This window comes from Bos taurus, chromosome 2 (genome assembly GCF_002263795.3).
Source record: "Bos taurus isolate L1 Dominette 01449 registration number 42190680 breed Hereford chromosome 2, ARS-UCD2.0, whole genome shotgun sequence".
Classification (NCBI taxonomy): domain Eukaryota; kingdom Metazoa; phylum Chordata; class Mammalia; order Artiodactyla; family Bovidae; genus Bos; species Bos taurus.
The window spans coordinates 21412182-21432590 of NC_037329.1; positions in this window are offsets into that span (position 1 = coordinate 21412182).

Sequence of the window (20409 nt, forward strand, 5' to 3'; positions counted from 1 at the left end):
CTGCCTTACCCTGTAGAAAAATATCCAAATGCAAAAGAGAAATTTTCCTTTAAAATAGAGCATTTATTAAAAAAAAAAAAAATTCTACAATGCACAACAGAGCAAAATTGAACTGAGAACATAAAAGCTACGCATTTATCAAAATTTAAATCCTAGCAGCACAGATTTAGCGGCCTATTTTACTCTGCCTCTGCCAAGTACCCAATTTAGGTCTTTAAATTAAAATCATAATGAAAGTTTAGGCCCCAATGAATCAAAAGTTTTTACAAAACAAACAAAGTTATGATTAAGCTTAACATTTCTGAACTTAGCTAAAGAAGCTTAGATCACTAGAACAGGCTTATGTGAAAAATAAACTCCATGATCAAGGAAAGTGGAAGAGAACAATTTTTGAGTATGTACTATGCGCCTGGAAGGGCAGTGTCACATGATTATTTTCTTTTTTTTTTTTTTTTTTGATTATTTTCATTTAAGTTTTTTCAGTGGGGAAACTCAAACAGTGTCAATAAAACTCACACAATGCCGCACAGCTAAGCCCACTCCTCATCTATGTCCTTTCTGCCACCCCCACTCCCTGATGTCTCCCAGAGGTGGTCTGGAGAGACCACCAACTAAGGGAAGTTGCCTCTCCCGGCCTCCACCTTGGGGCCAGTCAAATCCTCCTTACTCTGCTGTAGCACCTAAGCCAGGACACTGCCCCCAGGGCGTGGTGACTATGTATAGATTCTTCATCCTGGCTGGGAGAGCTTTAAGTGGGATTATTTCACTTTGCTCTTTGGCTTCCCAAGCACAGAACAGCATCTGATCTGCTAGAAAGGCAGAACTTTCACTGGGTGCCTGGTGTTAGAGTAGGAAAAAACAGGAAAATACATCGCATCTTTCCTAGGAAACCCCATGCATTTCCTAAGATTCATACCCTGCTTTAGGTACTCATTCCAAACAGTTTTCTCAGATTTTCTGTAACATATACAGAGACTTTCACTTTATACCATCCCTTGGTGAGTGGTAGGGCTTGATACTCGTAATCAGATGCCTCTACCAATGACCATCAGAAAGCTCTCTTCTGCAGCTGCCTTTTGTTCCAAATTTATTGTCTCTTTGATCTTGGCATGGATCTAACTTATATGCAGAGTACATCATGAGAAACGCTGGGCTAGAGGAAGCACAAGCTGGAATCAAGATTGCCAGGAGAAATATCAATAACCTCAGATATGCAGATGATACCACCCTTATGGCAGAAAGTGAAGAGGAACTAAAAAACCTCTTGATGAAAGTGAAAGAGAAGAGTGAAAAAGTGGGCTTAAAGCTCAGAATTCAGAAAACTAAGATCATGCCATCCGGTCCCATCACTTCATGGCAAATAGATGGGGAAACAATGGAAACAGTAAAAGACTTTATTTTCTTGGGCTCCAAAATCACTGCAGATGGTGATTGCAGCCATGAAATTAAAAGACACTTACTCCTTGGAAGGAAAGTTATGACCAACCTAGACAGCATATTAAAAAGCAGAGACGTTACTTTGTCAACAAAGGTCTATCTAGTCAAGACTATGGTTTTTGCAGTAGTCATGTATGGATGTGAGAGTTGGTCTCACATGTGTATATATGTGAGACTATAAAGAAAGCTGAGCACAGAAGAATTGATGCTTTTGAACTGTGGTGTTGGAGAAGACTCTTGGGAGTCCCTTGGACAGCAGGGAGATCCAACCAGTCCATTCTAAAGGAAGTCAGTCCTGGGTGTTCATTGGAAGGACTGATGTTGAAGCTGAAACTCCAATATTTTGGCCACCTGATGTGAAGAGCTGACTCATTGGAAAAGACCCTGATGTTGGGAAAGATTGAAGGCAGGAGGAGAAGGGGACAACAGAGGATGAGATGGTTGGATGGCATCACTGACTCAATGGACATGGGTTTGGGTAAACTCTGGGAGTTGGTGATGGACAGGGAGGCCTGGTGTGCTGTGGTTCATGGGGTCGCAAAGAGTCGGACCCGACTGAGTGATTGAACTGAACTGATCCATACTCTCTGCATCTGGCAACTGTATCTCCTTTTCTTGCCCAGTAGCATTTCCCTACAAGCTTCTTTAGGATTTGTGCTTTTTTTCCATGTTCCTTATCTAAATCAGCTCTCAGAGGAGAGAGATTCACAGTAAGATATTACAGCTGATAGAATCTACCATGTTTTGCCTTCATAGGTGTTTTGACATTTAAAGTTTCCTATTCCTAAAGGAGTTTGAGGCCTGTTTTGTTAGGGGTGAGTGAGACCCTTCCCAGGCTTGACCAGCAATGTTTGATTCAGCCCTCTCTGATGTTGGTCCCTGTAAGTAACAACACATTTTAAATTCTTACATTATTTATACTGGGTTGAATATTTCCCTGCCCCCAGTTCATGTCCACCTGGAACCCATGAATATTACTTTATTTGGAAATTGGGTCTTTGCATATGTGAGTTAAAATGAGGTCATACTGGATTAGAGTTTGACCCTGAACACAATATGTCTGGTGTGCCTATAAAATTAGAAAATTTGGACATAGACACACACAGAAGGAAGACTGCCATGTGAAGAGGGAGGCAGAGGTTGGAGTTATGCTACCACAAGCCAAGGATTGTCAACAACCAGAAGCTATGAAAAGGCAAGGAAGACTCCTCCTTTAAAGCTTTCAGAGAGAGCATGGTGGTGGCTTAGTTGCTAAGTCGTGTCCAACTCTTGCTACACAATGGGCTGTAGCTCACCAGGCTCCTCTGTCCATGGGATTTCCTAGCCAAGAATACTGGAGTGGGTTGCTGTTTCCTTCTCCAGGGAATCTTTTCAACCCAGGGATGGAACCCAGGTCTCCTGATTTGCAGGTGGATTCTTTACCACTGAGCCACCAGGGAAGCCCAGAGAAAGCATGGCCCTGCCGAAAACTTGATTTCGGATGTCTAGCCTCCAGAAACGTGAGAATAAATTTCTGTTGTTTTATGTCGCCCAATTTGGGGTACTTTGATAGAGAGGCGCTAAGAAACAAATGTAATAACTTTATACCAAAGGCCCAAAAGACTACATAGCGTCATCCACTGTTGTATTACTACTTGTAGAATAAAGCTGACTTCATGCAGCACGTATTAACTGAGCTCCTGCCATGTGCCAGGCCCCATGCTCCGTGAAAGGGATTCAACCCTTGGAATGAGATCTCAGTTCAGTTTAGTCACTCAGTTGTGTCTGACTCTTTGCAACCCCGTGGACTGCAGCATGCCAGGTTTCCCTGCCCATCACCAATTCCCAGAGCTTGCTCAAACTCCTGTCCATCGAGTCAGTTATGCCATCCAACCATCTCATCCTCTGTCGTCCCCTTCTCCTCCCGCCTTCAATCTTTCCCAGCATCAGCGTCTTTTCCAGTTCTTCACATCAGGTGGCCAAAGTATTGGAGTGTCAGCTTCAGCATCAGTCCTTCCAATGAATATTCAGGACTGATTTCCTTTAGGATTGACTGGTTTGATCTCCTTGCAGTCCAAAGGACTCTCAAGAATCTTTTCCAACACCACAGTTCAAAAGCATCAGGAGAGAAATGCTCAGAGAGAATGTATTCCAGTGGGTCTGGCTTTCTTTAAGAATTTCTGAGTGATAGCTGGTCACCCTTCTTTTTGGAGACTCATTGCTCTAGCAGGTGTTATATTAATAGTGCTTAGTCACTCAGTTGTGTCCAACTCTTTGCGACCCCATGGACTGCAGCCTGCCAGGCTTCTCTGTCCATTGGGATTCTCTAGACAAGAATACAGCAGTGGAGTGCCATGCCCTCCTCCAGGGGATCCTCCCAATCCAAGGATAGAACCCAGGTCTCCCACATTGCAGGCAGATTCTTTACTGACTGAGTTCAATAGGCACCAGTTCAATAGGAAGCCCATTGAGTTCAAAATACATTGGTTATTTTGGAAGAAATCTGAAAGTGAGGATATGTGGTTTAATAGAAAAAGGTTGGGCTTTGACAAGTCTAAATTTTATCCCTGCTTCATACCTCACTTATTATGCAACTTTGGGCAAATTATTTAGCCTCTTTGTGTATTGGTTTCATTATTTCAAAAATGGAGACAAAATGAATGAAAACGTTTTTAAAATAGAGATAATAATATATCTACCTCATAGGGTTTAGGTGACAATTTATTATATGTAAAGTACTTAGAACATTGTTGCCATATATACTCTCAATTTTCAGCTATTATTTTTTAATTTAAAAAATTACTGTAGGGAAAGAGCAAATTAGCCAAGATGGTGTGTTCAGGCTCTCTCGCCCCACGTTTTATAGACAATGACTATGTAACAGCTGAGCCCATTTGTAGCCCTGCGCAGGCACAGCACAAGGTGCTCGCTGGGTCACAGGCTACTTTGTGCCATGTGCATATATGAGCTCCATGAAGAAAGCCGCAGCATTATTGCTGTGTCCTGGCTGTGTGTGTTGGGTCAGACACGAGAGAAGAGAATATAGCGTGTCTACTGTTATGGCCACTGTGCCAGCCAGGAGAGACCTTCTGTTGTGTTAGGTTATGCTATGGCAGCTGCCGTGTCAGCCAGGAGAGAATACATGTGTCTGCAGTCCTCAAGTCTCCTTCCAGCCTCTTAGCTTACACCTTGTCTACCTGGGTTCAGCGGACAGTATGAACAGCAAGACAATTGGCATCAGAAACAGGATCAGCAATACAGTTACATAATAAGGCCTTAATAAAATAATCATTATTATTACTGATGAGAAAACTACTATACTCTTGCCAAGGGAACACAACTAGTGGGTTCAGATTTGATGTCCATATCTGTAATCGATAATCATACTAGCTACTGTGCCCTTGGCCAAGTTACTTGGGACTTCAGTTTTCATCTGTTTAATAAAGATAAAGCAGATTACTTCATAGGGTGGTTGCAAGAATTAAATGAGATAAGGTCCTGGCGAATAGCAAGTATTCACTGAACACCCACTCTATTCTACCCCAACTTTGCAACAACATACTACATTTCATGTGGTTCTTGCTTTTGTAAATTACTATATCAAGATTCAGCACAAAAACATAATAAAAATTCCAGAGCAGCATTTTAGAAAGTAACAAATGGTTACTTCCAACACATTTTCCTAAAAATGCTAAGAGAGGCTTAAAGGCCTTAAACAAAGGCAAGCTTACACATCTAATGTGTGTGTTTTCTCTATTAAAATAATACACTGCATAGTCCCCATATTTGCTCAGCTTCATTCTTTAGCCTTCAGAGGCTAGAAACTTTGCCTGGATTTCTTTAATATAATAAGGATATTGTGATATAATGCCAGTAGGAATTCTTTCTTTTTCTCTCTATAAGCTTTCCCAGCAGCTTGGCTCTCACCACCACCTACTTTCTTTTTCTTCTTCTCTCCCTCTCAGATCTGCTGCCTACACTCTGGTGTTAATGAGATCTGAAAAGAAGCTGTTGGAGAATAGGGAGAACTCTGTCCCTTCCAGTCACATTCCCTATCCCTGATAGGCTGCCTTCCCATGTTGAATGGTTTCAGCTTTACTGAAGCTAATAGTGATGGTACATATGTGAATTTTGGGGAAGGGAGAATTGATATTCAGATTTTCTAATCTAGTGTATCTGTTAGCTTTTGCCATATAACAAACCATTCCAAAAACTTTGTAGCTTAAAACAACAATCATTGATTAACTCACAGTACTGCAGGCCAGCAATAGAGGCTGGGCTCAGCTGGCCAGATCCTTGTGTTGGGTTCACCTGGGTGTTCTCACTGAACCCAGATGACAGGTCACCTGGAGTCTGGTGTGTCTAGAATGACCTCACTCGTGTTTGTCTGTAGGCTGCATTTGGAAGAATGAAAGTAACTGGCCCACGTGTTGTCAACAGGCTTACCCAGGCTTATTCATATGCTGGTGGCCACAGGATTTTTTAAGAACAGCAAGAGAGAATATGTCCTAATGCCTAAGTCTCTGATTGCATCATATTTGAATGCAGCTGGCCAAAAATGAGTCACATAACCAAACCATATGTGAGGGGATTATTCAAGGACATGGAGTGGGGTGGAAATGACTTGCAGCCATTTTTGCAATCTCTCACAATTAGTATTTCCCATCTTTTCTTCATCCAGTTATCTGGACGAAGTAGAGCACTTGTAAAAGGGTGTTAGGAAACCTGCATTATTTATACATATCAGAAAAAGAAAAATAGGAATCCCAGAAAAACTGAGCTCCTCAACTCAGCAGAGAAACTTCAGAAGAATTCTCAGAAATAAGTCTCAAGTCACTTGAAAGTAGGTACAGAAATAGCTCTCATTTAGACCCTCCAGAGAAGATTTTGAATAATAAGAATAATCTCTGGATACATTTACAAAATTTTATGTGACTTCATTCAAATGTCTCTTTTCCTACAAACATTAATTCAACAAATACATACTGGACATTGAGGTAGGTGTTGATGTAATTCTTTGTCCTCATGAAGGTTAGTGTCCAGTAGGGAAGACAGACAATAAAAATTACATATTCTTAATTGTGACAGTGGAAAATGCTGTCTGGGACAGGTAGATCCAGTAGGCATGATACAAGGTCCCAGCCCAGTTAAAGGGGTGTTAGGAGTCTTTTCTGACCTCTGAAGAACGAGTTGAGTCCTCCAGAAGAGGAGGTGGAAGGAAAGACAAAGCAGAGGCCAGTGTGAGAGGAGGAACCTAAAAGTGGGCGCTGTAGAAGAACCTTTGTCTCTCTGACATGTGAATTAGGTAGTATGAGATAGGAGAAAGGACTATCAGCTGAACTTAAACTAACATGTAAGCAGTGTTGTAATTGGTCATTATTTCCAAATGTCTGACAGTATCCTACTCTTTATAATTCTTTATGATTCTACTCTTTATGATTTTTACTGAATAACCAGAATGAGGCATTAGGTTCCCCTCAGCCCAGCTCTCTCTCTGATGCTCAGCAAACCCATGCAGGCTAGGAACTTATGAGACCACAGGGACTTGTAATCTCTTAATGTATGAATTTTCAGGCTTTCTCAAAATGTAAGAGAGCTGGCAAAATGTGTCCTGCATTCCCACATGGCAACAATTGGTGGAATGCCTGCTTTCGTTTAGACATACTCCAGTTTGCTACATCCCCACCTGCCCGTTACGTTCCCGCCTGGCCCCTATGAGCATGTAAGTTTGCAACTCCCAGATTTTTCTGTGCCGTTGGTTTTAATTTTTAATGTAACTAATAATAATTGCACTCAGGAAATGCTTTCAGCTCTTAAAATGGCAAATTGTTAAGTCAGCATTCAGAACTGCCTCTTCTCTTTTCTTCCTTTGGAATGTTTTTCCTCTGCTTCTAGAATTTTGGTACATCATTGTCACAGAGTTAGTGAATAAAACATGTGTGCCTGTTACCTCCAGCAATTAGGTCTAGACAGATAATTATCAATGAACATTTTTACAGTTGTCTTCATAAGACAGTATCCTTATTTTATAACAATATATAAGTATTTTTTTCTGGTTTCAATTTTGAAATTGTCAATCTTTCAGAGTGATTACAACTGGAGGCATTTTAAAAGATTATACTTTTAATTTTTTAACTATTGCATTCATAAAGAAAAACAATCAGTTGTATGATTATATGATATATTTTATAACACTTATTAATTAAAATCCCATTTAACAGACAATCTCTATTGTCTATTTACAATAGATACATACCTCTTCAAGCTTTAGCCACCTGCTTTATCTTCATACCCTCCTTTCATTTCCTATTTAAATCCTATTCATATAATCAGGAGTTTCAGGAATCTGATATTACTATTATCTTTTGAAAAATAACTTTAAGACAAACTTTGCATTATACCTAGAATTAGCCTTTTTCATGTTTTATCTTAGAATAAATGCCACCTCTGTATGAAAGAGAAGCCAGGCATATATAGCTTGGAATTCTTTTCTTAGATTCTTATAAAAAGAGAAGGGGCAAAATAAGAATAATTTACTTTTTTACTAAGCTTGATTAGGCATTTAATATAATTATTCCAATACTTTGCTGGTAGAATACTTTTGGGTCAGTGTCCATCTCCTCCAAATAAAATCCTAGTTGTCAATTAAATGTAGTCAGGTAATTTTGTCTTTGTTTAATCATTTTAGTGGTGTGAATATAAATGATCATTGCTGTTCAGCTGGGATGGTAACAGAACTAAAGATTTGTGTTGCATTTTCCTCTTTCGTAGTACATTGTGCCATTGCTGTATCACACCCAAATCCTGATGGAAAACGAAACATAAACATATCACTTAAAAGTTTCTGAAATGCAAGGCTTCTTTTCTAAATACAAAAACACTCCTGACTAACCAGAGCCCACAACTAAATTGTTTTTACTGTATGTCTTTTTCAAGAAGGATAGAATGGTACAATAGGGAACAACTTGTTTAAATGTAAACAGTAATGGTGTACCACCCCCGACCTCTCCAACCCCTGCAGCTGGACAGCTGCACAGAACTCAGGGAACATGCGGCCAGAACTCCTGCACCTTCTTCATCTACATCTCCACCACGGTCCTTGGTGAGGATGAGCCTAATGCCTCTGAAACAATGAAGAATAACCCAATAAAGACCGAGAGGAATGGAATGACATGTTTCAGAAATGCTTTCAGCAGTGGATCAAAATGAGAAAGGCTTTCTTCTTTATCATGGTTCAAAAAGACAATTTAATGAGTCAGAATTTCAGTAACCAAGGTTTTGTGGTCAAATTTGGCTGTGCTCTTTGTTTTATGGTTCACGTGTGGCTTGAGGCTGACACACACCAGGGAGAACAGAGATGGGACAATCTTCACTTGATTCCACTGAGGGTTGTAGAGCTGAAGCGCTACGGTCCCAACCTCAGCACAAGCTGAAGCTGCCCTCCTAAGCTCTACATACTCCAAAACCCAAGAGCAAGTGAGGGTCTTCATAAGAGTGCTTCTGCCTTTCTCTCCTTTCATGGCCCCACTACTCCCTCTTCTTAGGGGGCTGCCTGCCTCACCTGCTCGCTTAGTAATGATCCATAAGCAGTTCTTCCCAGTTGCTCTCTTGCATTGCGGGAACGGTGGCAGCCAACTCCAGAATAACAGAATAGCTTTGTTAGTCTGGTAATTAAGACAGGAGTGACATTCAAACACAGCCTGGACAGAACATGGCAAATTACTGTATTCTTTGTGTGAAAAGCTGTTCCCAGTCTGCTTTGTCTGCCCTCTTGGGATCTCATCATCTCCACTAAAAGTCAAAATGGGATTTTGTACCCTCTATTCCCTTATCTTTTTCCCCCTAATATATATCTGCTTTGTGGGAGCTAAGTTTGTCAAAATGTGCTAATTTATGGCATTATGGGGGAAAATGAAGCCTCAGCTTTCAATTCTTGGTCCTTCAGGCAGCTTTACTAAAAATCTCCTCCTTTTTCCCTCCCTCATCTCTACTTGTGGGGAGGTGATTTGCTAAATAGAATATGTTCTTTTTTCTCCCTGCAACATATGAGGCAGGCAAATGGCCACTCGTCATTCCTTTCTCAAGTATGTTATACACACAGTTCTCTCGCAGCTAATAGCTCCTTCTATTGTCCATAATTTATCACTGTCAAGGTTCTTTACATTTTATTTTCTCCTTATGTGTTTCATGAGAAATCTGTGCTTCTGCTATTGTGGTCCTGGATTTCATTAGTATAAACTACGTGATACCGAATAAATATATATTCTGTATCACACTAGAGTATGGGTCCTTTGCAAAGAACAGGATGTTATTCTATTTGGTATTTTTTTTTCTCATTTCCTTATGGTCTTTTTCTTTTTCCACTAAACCATTATGAAGTGGGTACCCAAGGTATCCTGGGTAATTAGCCATTACAGTACTGTCACAGAGGGTTCCGCAGTCAATACAAAGATAATTTGGGCAATGGTGAATGACAGTGCTGTCCAGACTTTTGGGATAATCAAGGACACATCCAGCTGTACCAGACATCTGTCAGACCCATGAATCATTTCAACTGGCTCGACAATCGCCAGGCGGCCCCAGTGAAGGTAAACACTGCAGCGAGCGGCATATAATCACACAGCGATACTTGCTCTTGCATAAAACCTGCTTCTGCTGCAAAAGCAGAGCCCTGTGCCGAACACGAACATTTGTGATCTTTTTGTGTCGGTTTAAAAAAACAATAAGAAGAAAGACAATGTAAATCAAATGGTTAGGAGAAATAGTATGCTTATTATAGAACACCATTTTCTTTGCTAAAAATAAAATATGTGCTCAAGAAATAGTTTGAAGTATAGTGGTCATGATTGGTTTTACGTAATTAACTCTAGCTCCAAATTAGTTCAGACTTTTTTATGCACCTGAGTTCCATGCTAAGAGTTTTTCTAAGTTAACATTGTTTTTATGTCCTTCACATTCAAGGATCCTCGGCGAAGGTGACAGGCCAGCTGTTTGGGAGCGCAGTGGGATGGCCATCTCTTAAGTCCAACAATTTTGGCTACAAGGTCTAGAAATGGTCTTGAAAATTTTCTAAAATGAGGATAATGAAACAACATTCAAATTTGAATTAGATGCAGTGTAACTGCCTAAAATTTTTTGACTGCTTCTATGAGAACCTTTTCATACTGTTCATGGGGTTCTCAAGGCAAGAATACTGAAGTGGTTTGCCATTCCCTTATCCAGTGGACCACATTCTGTCAGACCTCTCCACCATGACCTGCCCGTCTTGGGTGGCCCCACAGGGCAGGACATTCCAATCCAAAAGAAAGGCAATGCCAAGAATGCTCAAACTACCGCACAATTGCACTCATCTCACATGCTAGTAAAGTAATGCTCAAAATTCTCCAAGCCAGGCTTCAGCAATACGTGAACCGTGAACTTCCAGATGTTTAAGCTGGTTTTAGAAAAGGCAGAGGAACCAGAGATCAAATTGCCAACATCTGCTGGATCATGGAAAAAGCAAGAGAGTTCCAGAAAAACATCTATTTCTGCTTTATTGACTATGCCAAAGCCTTTGACTGTGTGGATCACAATAAACTGTGGAAAATTCTGAAAGAGATGGGAATACCAGACCACCTGACCTGCCTCTTGAAAAACCTATATGCAGGTCAGGAAGCAATAGTTAGAACTGGACATGGAACAACAGACTGATTCCAAATAGGAAAAGGAGTACGTCAAGGGTGTATATTGTCACCCTGCTTATTTAACTTATATGCAGAGTACATCATGAGAAACGCTGGGCTGGAAGAAGCACAAGCTGGAATCAAGATTGCTGGGAGAAAAATCAATAACCTCAGATATGCAGATGACACCACCCTTATGGCAGAAAGTGAAGAGGAACTCAAAAGCCTCTTGATGAAAGTGAAAGAGGAGAGTGAAAAAGTTGGCTTAAAGCTCAACATTCAGAAAACTAAGATCATGGCAGCTGGTTTCATCACTTCATGGGAAATAGATGGGTAAACAGTGGAAACAGTGCCAGACTTTATTTTTTTGGGCTCCAAAATCACTGCAGATGGTGATTGCAGCCATGAAATTAAAAGATGTTTACTCCTTGGAAGGAAAGTTATGACCAACCTAGATAGCATATTCAAAAGCAGAGATATTACTTTGCCAACAAAGGTCCGTCTAGTCAAAGCTATGGTTTTTCCAGTGGTCATGTATGGATGTGAGAGTTGGACTGTGAAGACAGCTAAGCACTGAAGAATTGATGCTTTTGAACTGTGGTGTTGGAGAAGACTCTTGAGAGTCCCTTGGACTGCAAGGAGATCCAACCAGTCCATTCTGAAGGAGATCAGCCCTGGGATTTCTTTGGAAGGAATGATGCTAAAGCTGAAACTCCAGTACTTTGGCCACGTCATGTGAAGAGTTGACTCATTGGAAAAGACTCTGATGCTGGGAGGGATTGGGGGCAGGAGGAGAAGGGGACAACAGAGGATGAGATGGCATCATCGACTTGATGGAAGTGAGTTTGAGTGAACTCTGGGAGATGGTGATGGACAGCGGGGCCTGGCGTGCTGCGATTCATGGGGTCACAAAGAGTCGGACACGACTGAGCGACTGAACTGAACTGAATTGAACTGATGAGAACCTTTGACATTCACACATGGCAGCTAAAAACTTCATTACAAACTACAGTTAACCAGGTGATCATGAATTTACTATAGGACTTCCCTGATGGCTCAGAGGGTAAAGTGTCTGTTTGCAATGCAGGACATCCAGGTTCGATCCCTGGGTCAGGAAGGTCCCCTGGAGAAGGAAATGGCAACCAACTCCAGTACTATTGCCTGGAAAATCCCATGGACAGAGGAGTCTGGTAGGCTATAGTCCATGGGGTCACAAAGAGTCAGACACGATGTATGAATATGACCTAGTCTTGATCAGATTTGGTGATATTTCCTAGCTTTCTTAGGTTACCCCCAAATTACCAAGACCTTCACAGCTGAAACCAGGAGCAAGACATTTATCAATTTGTCACTCCCCACCCCTTGCTTGTCTAACAAGAATCTATTCTTATGCAAATCACTTTCATATGTCACCTAACAGACTGTTCGTTCACAGTTCCTTATAAATGCTTTAAATATCGTACAAATGAGTGCAGAGTGAGCCAAAATGAAGCAGCCCAAGAGGGACCTGCAGTAGGGAAAGGGAGCAGATGACCCAGGGCCCAATGTGAGGCTGCAAAGTTAGGATCAAGGTAACCTAGATATCTGTCACGGAAATCAGGATCAAAGGTGCATTTGTTTTCAGTCTTTCATTATACCACTAACTTTTCTATCACTTTTTAAAAACAATCTGCTGCTGCTGCTAAGTCGCTTCAGTTATGTCCCACTCTGTGCAACCCCATAGACGGCAGCCCACCATGCTCCGCTGCCCCTGGGATCCTCCAGGCAAGAACACTGGAGTGGGTTGCCATTTCCTTCTCCAATGCAGGAAAGTGAAAAGTGAAAGTGAAGTCGCTCTAAAGAGGTGTAATTGCACTATTTATTTTATATAATTGCACTATTTAAAGTATACAGTTTTAAAGCTTGTATACACGTGTGAAACCATCCTAATAGTCGAGGTAGTAAGCATAGCCATCACCCGCAAACTTTCCTTATGCCCATTTGTAAGCCCTTCCTCCCGCACTTCCCTGTTTCTCCTCCCCAGGCAGCCACTGAAATACTTTCTGTCACCATAGCTTAGTTTGCATTTTCTAGAGTTTTATATAAATTGCACTATTTATATAGTTCATTTATTATGTACTCAGCTCATTTATTATGTACTCTTTTTCTGTATCTAGCTTCTTTCACTCAGAAAGATTTTGAGATTCACCTATGTTTCTGCATGTATCAGTAATTTTTTTATTATCAAGTAACATTCCATTATATGTATATACCATAGTTTATTTATCACACTGGTTGGTGAACATTTTGCTTGTCCTCAGTTTTTTTTGTTATGAATGAAACTGCTGTGAACATTAATGTATATCCTTAGTACGGACATGTTTTCTTTCTACTAAATAAATACTTAAGAATATATAGCTGGATTACACTGCCAAATTGCTTTCCAATGTGGCTGTACCTTTTTAAATTAACACCAGCAGTATTTGAGAGTTCCAGTCCCTCTGCATCCTGACCAACACTTGATATACTCACCTGTTGTAATTTTAGCCTCTTTAATAAATGTATAGCAATATGTATGTGACTTTAACTTTTATTTCTCTAATGACTACTGATATTGAACTTCTTTGAAGTGTCGGTTCAAATATTATGTCCATTTGTCAAAAATCAGTTTTCTTTATGTAACAAAATCTATTTTCTGGGCTCTATTCTGTTCCATTGATCTATTTGTCTATCTTTACACCAGTACCGTGCTGTTTTGATTGCTCTAGTTTTATAATAGGCTTTAATAAGAGGTAGCAGTAGTTCTCCAACTATGGTTTTCTTTTTCAAACTTATTTTGGCTATTCTAAGTCATTTAGATTTCCATACAAATGTTAAACTCATCCTATTAGTATCTTCAAAAAAGTAAGCTGGTATTTTGATTGAGATTGTATTCAATCTATAGAAAATTTGAAAAGAAGTAACACTTTAAGAATATTGAGTCTTCCAACCCACAAACAAGGTATTCTTCTCCATTTATTAAAGTCTCTTACAATTTATCTCACCAACATTTTAGTTTTCAGTGTACAGATCATACATCATTTCGTACTTATTGCTAAGTAGATTATAAATTATATCTATGTCTTACTGACATTTTTACTTCATTAAATTATTGGTATTTTTTAAATTTCCAAATTTTTATTGTTAGTATGTAAAAATTCAGTTGGTTTTTATGTAGGCATACCTTAGAGATTGTGAGTTCAGTTCCAGGCCACCACAACAAAGTGAATATCACAGTAAGGTGAGTCACATGAATTTTTTGGTTTCCCAGTACATATAAAAGATATGTTTACATTATATAATACTCTATTAATTGCACAGTAATAGTGTCTTTTTCAGAGAAAGCAATGGCACCCGACTCCAGTAATTTTGCCTAGAAAATCCCATGGACGGAAGAGCCTGGTAGGCTGCAGTCTGTGGGGTAGCTAGAGTCGGACACGACTGAGCGACTTCACTTTCACTTTTCACTTTCATGCATTGGAGAAGGAAATGGCAACCCACTCCATTGTTCTTGCCTGGAGAATCCCAGGGACGGGGGAGCCTGGTGGGCTGCCGTCTGTGGGGTCGCACAGAGTCGGACACGACTGAAGTGACGCAGCAGCAGCAGTATCTTTTTAAAAGTACATCTTAATTTAAAAATAAAAAACAAAAAAATTGATTATAATAGTAATATCAAAAATTACTGAATACATATTATACAACAAATCTAATAATGAAAAAGTTCAAACTATTGCAAGAATTACCAAATTACCAAAATGAATTACCAAAAAGAATTACCAAAATGTAACACAGAAACATGAAGTGAGCAAATGATGTTGGGAAAATGGAAACAACAGTCTTGCTCAATGCAAGGTGGCCACAAACTTTCAATTTGTAAAAAATATAATATCTGCAAAAGTACAATACAATCAAGTATGCCTATATATTAATCTTGTATCTTGTAGTGTTATTAAATTTGTTTACTTGTTCTAGTAAATTTTTTGTAGGTTCCATTGAATCGTCGTAAACAATTACAGTGTTTGTTAATGAAGACAAACACTGTAAATGAAGACGAAAAGAAGGTTTTTTCTTCTTTTTTCAATCAAGATGGCTTCTGTTTCTTTGTCTTGACTGATAGCGCTAGTTAAAACCTTCATTATAATATTAAATAGAAGGGGCAAGAGCAAACATTCTTGTCTTGTTCCTGATTTTAGGGGAAAAGGATTCAATCTTTTTTTTGAAAAGACTTAATTTTATTTTGGCTGCACTGAGTCTTCATCGCTGCACTTGGGCTTTCTCCAGCTGTGGCAAGAGGGGTTTACTCCCTCTCTGTGGTGCACAGGCTTCTCATTACGGTGGCTTCCCTTGATGTGGAACATGGGCTGTAGGGCGTGAGGGCTTCAGGAGTTGGGACTTGCTGAAGCTCAGGCTTAGTTGCCCCAAAGCACTTGGGATCTTCCCAGACCGGGTTTCACACCCATGTTCCCTCCATTGGAAGGCAAATTCTTAACCACAAGACCACGAGGGAAGCCCCAAATTCAGCCTTTACTACTAAATATGATGTTAGCTGTAGGTCTTTCATAGATGCCTTTATCAAAATAAGGAAGTTTCCTTCCCTTTCTAGTTTATTAAGAATTTTTATGAGAAATCAGTGTTGGATTTTGTCAAACAATTTTTTATGTCTATTAAGATGGTCATGTGGCTTTTTCATTTCTACTATAATACGTTGATTAATTTTCTAATGTTAAACCAATCTTGCATTCCCAGAAAAAACCCCAACTGATATGGTATATTACCTTTTTATGTATTACTGAATTTGATTTGCTATCATTTTGTTCAAAATTCTTGCATCTATTTTTACAAAGGACAGTGGTCTCTATAGTTTTCATTTCTTATACAGGTTGGTACTATTTCTTCCTTAAATCTTGTTTTAAACAGTTTTATTGAGATATTCTTTCCTGGAGAATCTCATGGACAGAGGAGCCTAGCAGGGTCACACTGAGTCAGACATGACTGAAGCAACTTAGCACACACATGGTTTAAGGAAGTGTTATAATTTTTTTCTTAGCAACAACTCACATATAATGCAATTCACCCATTTAAAGCACACAACTCAACAACTTCACCACACTGCACTTGGAGCATTTTTTTCCACCTCAGAAAACTATCCCCTTTCCTCTGTCTCTATATAACCACTAATATCCTTTATTTATATCTATAAATTTGCCTATTCTGGGTATCTCATATAAATGGAATCATACAATATGGTCTTTTTGGACTGGCAGCTTTCACTCAACACAATGTTTTCAAGGTCCATTTATAGCATATTTCTTAAATTTTTAGTAGAATTTGCCAGTGAACAATTAGGCCTGGAGTTTTCTATAAGGGAAAGTTTTTAACTACAAATTCAGTTTTTTAGTTGTTTGATAAATACAAGGATATTTAGGTTATCCATTTCTTTTGACTAAGCTTTAGTAGTTTGTGTCTTTCAAAGAATTTGTCCTTTTCAACCAAACTGAAAAATGCTGTAAGTTTTTTCCCTAAGTACTGCCTTAGTGGCTTCCTGTAAATATACTGTGTGTTTATTTTTATTCAATTTAAAATACTTTAGAATTTCCTGTTTGTTTTCTTCTTTGGTCTATGCATTATTTAGAAATATTTAATTTCCAAATACCTGGGGACTTTCTGGTTATCTTAACTGTTACTGATTTCTAATTTCATTTCAGTGTGGTCAGAGAAATACTTTGCATGAACTAAATCCTTTTAAATATATTGAGACTTAGTATATGGCCTAGTATATTCTCTATCTTGGTAGGTGTTCCATGCACCCTTGAGAATAATGTGTTCTCCTCTGTTGTTGAGTAGACTGTTCTATAAATGTCAACTTGGCTGACAGTATTTTCAAGTCTACTAGATCTTTGCTGATTTTCTGTCTACATGTTCTATCAATTATTGAGAGAGAGGTGGTGAACTTCCTGACTATAACTGTGAATTTGTCTATTTCTTCTTGCAGTTCTCTCAGTTTTTACTTTATGCATTTTGAAGCTCTTTTATCAGGACCATAAATACTGTATCTTCTTAATTGATCCCTTTATGATTAAAAAATAATTTATCCTTGTGGTGTTCTGTGTTCTGAAATCAACTTTGTCTGATATGAATGTTTTCATTTTGGCTTTCTTTTGAGCATGGTGTATCCTTTTCCATCCTTCTACTTTTAATCTATTAATATTTGTGTCTTTATATTTAAAGTGCAGTAGGCAGCAGACAGAATAAGATCTTGCTTTTTTTATCCAATCTGAAGCTTTTTTATCCAATCTGAAAATCTCTGCCTTTAGTTGGAATGCTTAGACAGGAGGGTGGGAAACTGCAACCTCTAGGTCGAATTTGCTACCTGTTTTTGCACAGCTTCCAAGCTAAGAATAGTTTCTATGATTTAAGCACCACTGAAACAAAACAAAACAAAAATATGCCACAGAAACCCATGTGGCCACTAAACTTGGCTCTTAACAGAAAAAGGTTGCCAACCCCTGGTTAGACTATTTATACTTCATGTGATTATTGAAATGATTTAGTTTAAGTCTATCATTTTGCTGTTTGTTTTATTTGTCTCATCTGGTCCGCTTTTCTATTTCTAGTGTCCTTGTATTACTTCAGTATTTTTACGGCTCCATTTAATCTCCTTTGTTTGTTTATTAGCATTAATTCTTTGTTATTTTATGCTTTAGCCCTTCTAGTATGCATCTTTCATTTACCACAGTTTGCCTTCAAATGATATTTTACCTCTTTAGGGACAAGAACCTGAAAAGAGGTTACTTTTCATTTCGTTTCTCCCAATTTTTCATTGCTTGTTGTATGTTTTTTCTATGCATATGTATATTGTATTATTTTTTATTTAGACAGTCAATGATCTTTCAAAGAGATTTAAATAATAAGAAATGCATCCACTTAGCTATGTAGTTACCATTTGTTAATGCACTCTTTATTATTTATTTCTTTGTTTAGACCTATATTTCCATCTGGTATCATTTTATTTTGCCTGAAGGAATTCTTTTAACATTTCTTAATGCTAATGATGAACTGTTTCACTTTTTATATGTTGAAAAGTTTCTTTATTTTACCTTTATTTTTGAAAGATTTTTCACTGGGTATAGTTCTAGCTGACAATTTTTCCTTTCACTGTTAATGTTGCTCCACTGTTTTCTTTTCTGTGTTGTTTCTGAAAGAAGTCTACAATAATTCTTACGTTTTTTCTGTCCATAAAATGCCTTTTTTTCTCTGGATGCTTTTGAGATTTTTCTCTTTATCACTAGTTTTGAGAAATTTGATTATGGTTTATCTTTTGTATAGTTTTCTTCATGTTTCTTATGCTTGTTCATGTGATTCTTTTCCATCCAATTTGGTAAGTTTCAGCTATTTTTTCTTTACATATTTTGCTTTTTCTTTCTCCCCCATTTTATTTTTGGGGTACTCCAATTTTATATTTATTATGCTGCTTGATGTAGTCCCACAGCTCACTGAAGTTATTTTCTTTTGTTTGGATTCTCTTTATTGTGCAAGTTGTATTGGGAATAGTTTCTATAGCTGTGCCTTCAAGTTCACTCATCTTTCCTTCAACGTCTAATCTGCTGACACTGAGAGCCATTTATGATGTATTTTTCATCTCAGTTATACTCTTCATCTCTAGAAGTTCAATTTGGGGTTTTAAATATTTTCTGTATCTCTATTTACTTTTTGAACATATGAAATACAGTTATAAAGACTGCTTTAATATTTTCTAATGCTGGTTCTAACATCCGTATCTGTTCAGGGTCAATTTCAATGGGTTGCTAATTCTCCAAATAAAGGTCACGTCATCCTTCTTCCTTACATTTCTGGTAATCATTGATCAAAATTATCAGTTTTACCTTGAACTTTATTTTGGGATACAGTTGTTTGAAAACTGTATGATCCTCTCAGGTCTTGCTTTTATAATTTGTTAGTGATTCCAGAGCTGGCCTCAGTCTGGAAATGATTACTTTCCATATTGAGGCAAGACCTTCCTCAGTGTTCTACCCAATGCTCTGTGAATTACAAGTTTTTCCATTCTGGCTGTTGGCAACAGCACTACTCCCGGTCCTGTGTGAGCAGAGTGCATTGTTCCCCTTAATCCTTTTGGATGTATTTTCCCCCGGCTTCAAGCAATTTCCTCACACACATGCACTGATCAGCACTGTGGAATACCTGAGGGGACACGCTGCAGCTCTCCAGGTTCTCCCTCTGTGCAGCTCTCTTCTCCCAGTACTCAGCCCTGCAGACTTCCCTCACCTTGATCTCTGGGCTCTCTGCTCTATCTCCTCCGCTCAAGGTGCCTGGCAGGCTCCGCTTGGGTCCTCCTTGTCCTCACCACAGCCTGGAATCTCTTTGAGGCAGAAGAGTAAGCTGGAAAATCACAGGGCTTTCCTCGTTGTTTCCCTTCTCTCAGGATTATTGTGCTTCATTCCCTGCTGCCCAGTGTCTTGAGAACTGTTGTATTATGTATTTTGTCTTTTTATTGTTTCAAGCAGGAAGATAAATCTGGTCCCCGTTACTCCATCTTTGGTACAGAGACTTGTGATTTCTGTCTTCCATGACTATGAGAGGATAACATTTCTGTTGTTGTAAGCCATCAAGATTGTGGCAGACTTAACATAACAAGATTGTGTTATGACAGACTTAGGAAATGAACAGAGAACTACCTATATATCCGTTCATTAAGTGTGAATCAATCAACCAGTAGGTGAGCAGTATTTATTCATCACCTTCCATGTACTGTTTTACAGATATAGAACTGAGACTAATATTTGTTCATTTTTACCCAGCCAGTAAATGCCAGAACCAGGGTTCAAGGCCAGATCATTTTCATTTCAAATCCAGTTTATCTTTCTACTACGCAACTGGTTAGCAGCCAAACTTAGGGCCAAGTATAATTCTTTCAAAATCAAGGCCTCTTCAGTAGCACGTACACAAAGCACTTCCTCCCACAATTTCTGTTTTTAGTGCACAGAAGGTAATGGCAATCCACTCCTGTGTTCTTGCCTGGAGAATCCCAGGGATGGGGGAGCCTGGTGGGCTTCTGTCTATGAGGTCGCACAGAGTTGGACACGACTGAAGCGACTTAGCAGCAGCAGCAGCAGTGAAGATGAACATAGCCAACTTCTTTTTGTTTAAATCTCTATCGCATCTCTCCTAAGTCCAGAATCCCAGTGTGTTCCAGCATTTCTAGTATTCTCTCCTTATATCAGAACAGGAGAATAGCTGTTTTCACTTGTCTGAAACCAGTTCATTTTTAATATTTTACCTCTACCAGGCCATTGGC